General features: G+C 46.9%; 1 long non-coding RNA gene across 1 annotated transcript; it reads right to left on the reverse strand.

Annotated features, from left to right (window-relative positions):
- Nucleotides 1–527: 527 nt before the first annotated feature.
- Nucleotides 528–7554, reverse strand: LOC106006429. Its single transcript, XR_001180464.2, has 3 exons — nucleotides 7140–7554; nucleotides 6699–6915; nucleotides 528–587 (listed from the first exon to the last, which is right to left on the reverse strand). It is a non-coding gene; the product is annotated as an uncharacterized LOC106006429 (long non-coding RNA).
- Nucleotides 7555–8077: the final 523 nt, after the last annotated feature.

Below are 8077 nucleotides of genomic sequence, written 5' to 3' on the forward strand. Positions count from 1 at the left end.
CCTGTCAGAATGGCTAGCCTCAAAAAGCCTCAAAAGGTTCCCTTCTCAGTTGTGGTGAGAAGGGAACCCTCTTGCACTGCTTGTAGGAATGCAAATTGACATGACCATTGTGGAAAGCAGTATGCAGTTTTCTCAAAAAATTAAAAGTAGAAATACCTTATGACCCAGTAATTCCACTCCTGGGAATTTACCCAGAGAAAAGGAAAACACTAATTTGAAAAGATACAGCACCTCTATGTTTATTGAAGCATTATTTGCAATAGCCATGATATGGAAGCAGCCCAAGTGTCCACCGACAGATGACTGGATAAAGATGATGTGGTGTGTATATATATGCAATGAACATAACTCAGCCTTTAAAAAATAATGAAGGTTCTGGACGCCTGGGTGGCTCAGTTGGTTAAGCTTCTGTCTTCGACCGAGGTCATGATCCACAGTCCTGGGATTGAGCCCCTCATTGGGCTTCTTGCTCAGTGGAGAGCCAGCTTCTTCCTCTGCCTTTGCTGCTCCTTCTCCTTGTGCTCTCTCTCTGACAAATAAACTCTTAAAACAATGAAGTTTCACCACTTGTGACAACATGGATGGACCTGGTGGATATTATGGTAAGTGAAGTAAGTCAGACAGAGAAAGGTAAATGCCATAAGATTTCACTTATATGTGGCATCTAAACAACAAATGAGCAAACAAACAAAAAGCCAGACTCTTAAATACAGAGAACAAACTGGTGCTTTCCAGAAGGGAGGTGAGTGGGGGGGACAGGAGAAATAGGTGAAAGGGATTAGGAGGTATGAACTTCCAGTTATAAAATAATTAAGTCATGGAGATGAAAAGTACAGCATAGGGAACATGGTCCATAATACTGTTATAATGTTGTATGGTGACAGATGGTGGGTATACTTCTCACAGTGAGCACTGAGCCACGTATAGAATTGTCAAATCACTGTGTCGTGTACCTGAAACTAACATAACATTGTATGTCACCAATGCTTCAAGAAAACAAATACATACAATGTTTGGCCCATTTTAAAGTGTTCAGTAACATTAGCTGTTGCTGTTTTAAATAGCAAATTCCCGTAATGGGTTCTTGTCTGTTGGTAGATTTGCAATATTAATGTGACAGAACGTGAGAGAAGGGTAAGCTGCAAGTTACGTGGTATTGAGGAATGACCAAATGAAGGCTTCTCAGAAGGAGAGATGAGGGACTCTGAAATGCGGCTTCAACAGATATTTTACAATACAAATTTCATAAAACATTATCGAATGCTTTCCACGTACCGGGCCCTACCCCGTTCTCATTTTATATAATCTTGAGGTCAGCCCTTTGAGTTCAACTCCCTTCTAGAGGAGGAAGTTGAAGCTTAGAGAAGTCAAGGGACTGCCCCGGAGCACAGAGCGCATAAATTGCAAAGCAGAATTCAAGCGATCCCAAGAAGATCTGTTCCATTATAGTAAGTGAATGAGAAAATAATGATTCGACTTAAAAACGCACACACAAGAGTTACCACATTTATCTCATATGTAACCTTTCAGGAATGTAGACCAATGGTCCGAAATCACAAGTACTTTAAAATTGGGCTCGTTCATTTTGCAGTCGTGGGTTGTAGTAGGATAAAAAAAGTACTCCCACCCCAGTCACCCACCTCTCCCTATCTCTGGATTGCTGTTTGTTTAGTCCTCTTACCAAGCTTGTTGTTGGTGAGAGAGCCAGTCCAAGGTGAAAAAATATGCCTTTTTAAAGATTTTTTAAAAGATTTAAAAAATTTTTTATTTTTACTTATTTGACAGAGAGAGAGAGAGAGAGAGAGAGATCACAAGTAGGCAGAGCAGCAGGCAGAGATACGTGGGGAAGCAGGCTCCCCGTGCTGAGCAGAGAGCCTGATGCGGGGCTCGATCCCGAGATCATGACCTGAGCCAAAAGCAGAGGCTTAACCCACTGAGCCACCCTGGCACCCCAAGACCCCTTTTTTTTTTGCACAGAGCAGAATCATTAATAACCAGGTGAGCCCCAAAGGAGCCAGGCAACTCTTAAAATCTTGGTCTTCATTTATATCACAAGATTGGAAGTTGCTGGGAAAAGTTTTTGATTTTTCTTCTTTATGCCTCAAACAGGGAATAAAGGTCTTTTTTCAGGACATTTGATCCCAGTAAGATTTTGGTGAATGTGGGAGAAGAGAAGTAAAGACCTATATCCTTAATAATGATGAAGGGGGTTATTTCCAACACGCTTCTTGTATTTTCTGTTGGAAAAACCAGGATTGGTGCCTTTTAAGAACAAAAGGATATTTGCTCGGGGCTAATAATGTTTCTTCAAAGGAGTGTGGTAAAGGGATCAAAGAGGAATCATGGAAAAAAAAAATGAAGTTGGAAATCGGTTGGAAGTCACCTAAAGACCATTTTGTGATGATATGTTTTTACAGCTTTATTGTGGTATAATTGACCTACAATAAAGTGCATATAGGGTGTACAACTTAATAAGTTTTGACATATGTATACACCTGTGAAGCCATTACCACAATCCAGATAATGAACATATGCTCGTGGCCCCACATTTCCTTATGCCCCTTTACAGTCTTTCCCTCCTGCCCCTCTCCATGATCCAGCAACCCCGATTTTCAAGCAACAACTGATCTTGTCACTATAGATTAGTTTTCATTTTGTACAATTTTATACAAATGGAATTCATACAGTGTGGATTGTTTTTGGGGAGAGGGTGTATCTGGCTTCTTGTAAAAAATTTTTTTTTTTTTAAGATTTTATTTATTTGTCAGAGACAGAGGGAGAGAGAGCGAGTGAGCACAGGCAGACAGAGAGGCAGGCAGAGGCAGAGGGAGAAGCAGGCTCTCTGCCGAGCAAGGAGCCTGATGTGGGACTCGATCCCAGGACGCTGGGATCATGACCTGAGCCGAAGGCAGCTGCTCAACCAACTGAGCCACCCAGGCGTCCCTCTTGTAAAAAATTTTATATATATATATATATATATATATATATAATTTTTTTAAACCCAGAATAATTATTTAGAGATTCGTCTGTGTTGTTGAGTGTTAACAGTTCATTCCTTTTTACTGTTATGTTTGTTATGTTTTATTCCATGGTCCAGCTACACGACAATTTATTTACCCATTCATCTGTTGATGGACATACACATCGTTGCCTATGATTTTAATATAATCCGCTTATGTTACTCATGGAAGAATAGAAGGCAAAGGGGAGGAAGTCTCCAGGGCAGGGATTAGGTCAAGGTCCACAGTGCATTTGTGGAGTGAGAGAAAGCAGCCTGCTGCCCTGCTGAAGTGTGGCTTGGCTTCTTTTGCCTGGGATGACCATTCTTTTGACATCTCTGAATCCATAATAATTATTAGGAGTTAAAAAAAGATTGTATGCATTTTGTCTGCATATATTTATCTGTACCTCTCTTTATCTCATGGATAGACTCCTTTTTGCAGTAGACAAAGAGGCACCTTAGATACTTGGCATGTGAATCTTGGAAGTTAAGGGAATCCACGTTCCATTCTGGGCCCGTCTTTTTCCACCCGGGGTCCTCATTTCATCCCTCCTCTGTCCTCCGGGACTGAGAGCCTTCCATCATCTCCCCACTCCACCAGCCCTTTGGATGTGGGATGAAGACTAACCAGTCGTGTTGCAAACTGAAGGGCTAGGTCCCCTCAGATGTACTTCTCCCTCGAAAGGCACCTCCCACTGTGCATTCAACACCGCAAGCCAACCACTCAGCCTCTACCTTAATCTGCCCCATTCATTCAGTTCTCATTGTTCCTTGACGCTGCACCCCTCTTCCCCAAACACTGTCCTAGTTCAGGGCTTTATCTTTTCTCACTTGGGTTATTATAATAACCTGCCTTTAGGGGCGCCTGAGTGGCTCAGTTGGTTAAGTGTCTGCCTTTGGCTCAGGTCATGATCCCTGGGTCCTTGGATGGAGTCCTGCTCTGGCTCCCTGCTCAGGGCGGGGAGTCTGCTTCTCCCTCTCCCTCTGCCCCTCTCCCAACTCGTGCTTTCACGCACGAGCGCACACGCGCACGCTTTCTCTCTCTCTCTCTCTCTCAAATAAATAAAATATTTTTAAAAAACCCTAAAACCTGATCCTATGGAGAAAAAGCTTCCCATCTCTTAGCTAGTCCTATACGATCTTCCGTGAGATGATTCCCCAACCTACAGCTCCAGCTTTGGTGATATTATTCCCTGGCTTTTGTGTGTGTTTTGCCGGAAGAGCCCTTACTCATCCAAGCCCCTTCTAAATGCTTCCTCTTCATGTTTTCACAGCATCCGTGCCACCTCCTCCTAGGGCACCCCTCCAAGATGCTGAAACATTCTGGTTTTGTCCGTCTGAGTCACGGGATGGGAGCTCCCAGAGGGCACGGGATTCTTTTTATTCCTCTTTGTGTCACCCACCCTGACCCCGGCAGGTCTGGCGGAATTCCTAGTATATAAGCAGCTCTCAATACATGCTTGTTGAACAAAGTAGTAAACATCACGTGACCCTTTGGGACCTAAAAACGCGCTTTCAGTTACAGGAGCTCATCGGAACCTAACAGTCCTTGAGGATAGTATGAGGGTCACCCCATCTTACAGAGACGTGCGGGTGAGCTGGGTAAGTCACTTCCTGGTGTGCTCGTTGATCCAGTATTCCCCTCCCCCCAACGCTTGTAAATTTGGAAAATGTTGGTGTATCAGGATAGCAGTTTAGCTCAATTCCATACACTTTTATTAAGCACCTACTAGCTACAGCTAGTAGCACCTATGAGCTACAGTCTTACCTGCTGAAAGTTATTAGGAGTGAGATTGGCCACCTGTGCCTGCTAATGTCCAATGGCAGGTTTCTCAACCCTGCTGTTAACACTTTAGGCTGCAGAGTTCTTTGGGGTTCTTTTGGGGGGAGGCTATCCTGTGCTATCCTTGGATCCTCTAACCCTAGATGCCACTAATGACTGTCCTTCTCGCTCCTACCCAGTTGTGACAATCAGGTACATCCCTAGACATTGGCAAATGTCCCCTGGGTTGGTGGCAGGGACGTGACAAAATTCCTCCTAGCCAAGAGCCACCGTTGTATGGTGAGACTTAGAAACGGGGTTCGAGAAAGATCAAGCTTTTCCAGGCACGACAGATGTTGCCCCGGTGCGGTTCTGCGCGGGCCCAGAGAGTCTGGTGAGCAGAGTGTGGACAGAGAGGCCCTGAATGTGGACGTAGGGAAGCAGAGCCCAGGAGTCAAGGATGGGGAGCTGGCATTGCTGGTAGGGTCCTAGAGAACCTATGAGGATAAATCCCTGGGGGGTTCGGGGCCGGGAGAGGTCGAAACATTTGTGTATGGGTAGGACATGTAGATCTCAGCTAACTTGCTGAACTGAATTCTAAAGAAGGAAGATCTGCCTTGGGGAGCAGCTGGGCTATAAATCCTAGAGGGGAGGACTTTAATGCCACTCAGAAATCAGGCCTGAAACACCGTAATGTTTGTCAGTCCACATTTTAGTGTTCTTAAGTAAGTGTGCAGGGTGTGGGGGATGAAATATGGCAGGTATTTGATTTAAAAAGCCTGCACAGATTTAATGTCCTGATAAAATGTATTAAATCTTTTAAGGTTTTAATGAATCTAGTATGTGTTTCATAAATCAAGAACTCTGCTAAGCCGTCTCCTGGTTTAATAAGAGTAAACTAGGAAATTGCTGTGAGCAGAAGCAAAATACATTTATATCACATTGAAAAGTAATAGAGTTTTAAGCTGAGGGGGTCTTCCTGGGCTTTTTAAGCTGTTTGCTTATTACATTGCTCCAACTCCTTCAAATATTAAACCCCAGGCAAACACGTGCTTAACCGTATCAAGATGTGAACTAGCACAAAGGTAAGGATTATTTGTAAGAGAGCAGAAAACAAAGCCCGTGTTTCCTCACCCGGAGACCTCAGACCAAGTTGATTTCTGCCCTGGAACCTCTGGCTTTGTGTGTATCTGGGTTTGAGGAGGTTGGTTAAAAACCCCTGTTATTAAACCCCTTTTCCTAAATTCCCACAACCCTCCATCCTCACCACCTCAACACATTCTCGGGACTGACGTGGTAAGTGTATAAAATACTTCTAGAACTTTACACCTAACTGCCGAGTGACCTGTTAGGGCTGCTGGTCAGACTGTCCAGACCAAGCAGGCAGAAGCCTCTTCCCCTTGTCTTAAACCCGAGGGCTGTAATGTTTGCTTTTGTCCCCCTGCCTTCCTTTTTTTTCACGAACTTCCCCAGTCCCACGGCTCAGGCTCCCACAGGGGTGGGGAGGAGGCGCACTGGGGTGTGGGTGTAACAGATGGGTCTCTGTGAGCAGGGCTGGAGATCGAAACCCCTGTTACTCAGCTTCCTTTGTGGACGGGGCAGGTTCTGGGTGAGATGGGTGGCTCAGGGCACTGGGGGGAGGTAGTGATGGAGGAAGAAGTTGGAGGGGGGGAGGCTGGAACATTCCTGCACACAAAAGCTGGCAGGGCTTGTGAGCTCTGCAGGGGAGGGAGCCGGCCCCATAAAGCTCAGTGTGGAGAAGCCTGTCCGACCTCATTAGCTGTCACGGGCAACAATACTGATCTGGCAATAAAGGCGATTCCAAACCTGTTGGTCATTAATCACCCGCCTGACAGTTGCGAATGGAAGTGGAAAAACCTCATCCCCTCTACCCTTCCCTTCCTCCCCTGGCCCAGTTCTGGGGTTTCAAGTTACCTCTTGGTATATATGGAGTTCGCTGCTGGGGGCTGGTTTCTTCCCCCTTGGCTTTTCAAGGGGACTCTTTCAGGGTGGAGAGGCCACAGGTTGGCCAGAGCCTGGCACACCACGGTTCTGCACAGAGACAGAGGAGCCAGGGGGAGACAGGAGGTGGCTTCAGAGGTCAACCCTGGGCCGTGACCTCCCTGGGATCCAGGGCTGGGCCTTGGCAAGCCTGTGGAGTTGGGGAAGCCTGTCGTCAGCGCTGGGCCTCGTCTTTCCACACCCTTTCGCTGTTCCCTGTTCCCTGGCATTCCCCCCCCTTAGCCACTACGTGCCGACGCATTTCCCTGTTAGTTCCCTTTCCCTCTCCTTCCTCGCCTCCACCTTCTGTTCTCATCCAAGCTAAGCAGGTGCTGGGCTCAGTACAAGTTTTCGTTTTGGTCCTGTACATCTCACCTTGAATGCAAGCCCGTGTGCCTTCCCGGGGGCGCGGGTACCGTAGGCTTCACCCGTAAGGGTGGCAGGTGGTGAGCAGTGACTTTGGCGATAGCGCTCCATGGCCTACGGGGCGGCAGTCCGCGGGCGGGTCGCGGCGTGGACCGGGGAGGACAGGCCCAGGCTGCGCTGGCGCCCCTACCGGCGGCTGCTGGGAAGTGCGCCTCGGTTGCTGGTCCGTTTGGGGCCGGTCAGTACAGGGAGGGGAGAGCCGAGAAAAAGCAGTGTGCCAGAGAGAACATCTCCGGACCAGACTAGCTGAGGACGCCCACAGCCTTCCAGCTGCTGGCATGCTCCTCAGTGTCCTTGAGCCAGGCTGCCTTTTAGAGCGAGGATGTGGGGGCAAGAGGGGTGTGGAGAGTTAGCCAGGAACTCCTGAACCGGTAGCCGGAATATAATTGGTGTACTTCTTGGCTCTTCGGATGGGCAGGCTCAAGACAGAGTAAACTGAATTCCAACAATCTGGCAGGGGGGAGAGGTTGCAACATCAACTTCTCAGTGGTCTAAAATAGTCTCGTTTCCTGGACTTTTCTGATTCCCATGGGTTCCCACTGACCCTGGCCATGCCCACATCTGTTGGCACTGCCTGTTCTCCCCAGGGCAGGGGGGCAGAATCATCTGTCCACATTCCGATCCATCCAGACTACTCCGACAAAGACAAATTCCCATGACAAACTTATAGAAGCAAAATGGAAAAAAAGGACAGACACGATAATAGTTTTTCGAGGCCTATTTTCCAATATCTTTTATACCCCTTCTTCTTTCACTTCCTATGGCTGTCATTACCCCCCAGCTGTGCATTAGAATCACTTGAGGGGCTTTTACAAAATAGTGATGCCTCCACCACATTCTCTGATACTCTGATAAAATTGTCTGGGGTCAGGCCTCCATGTGGAGTT

The sequence above is a fragment of the Mustela putorius genome, unplaced genomic scaffold, assembly GCF_011764305.1.
Source record: "Mustela putorius furo isolate JIRA1106 unplaced genomic scaffold, ASM1176430v1.1 tig00003976_pilon_pilon_pilon, whole genome shotgun sequence".
Classification (NCBI taxonomy): domain Eukaryota; kingdom Metazoa; phylum Chordata; class Mammalia; order Carnivora; family Mustelidae; genus Mustela; species Mustela putorius.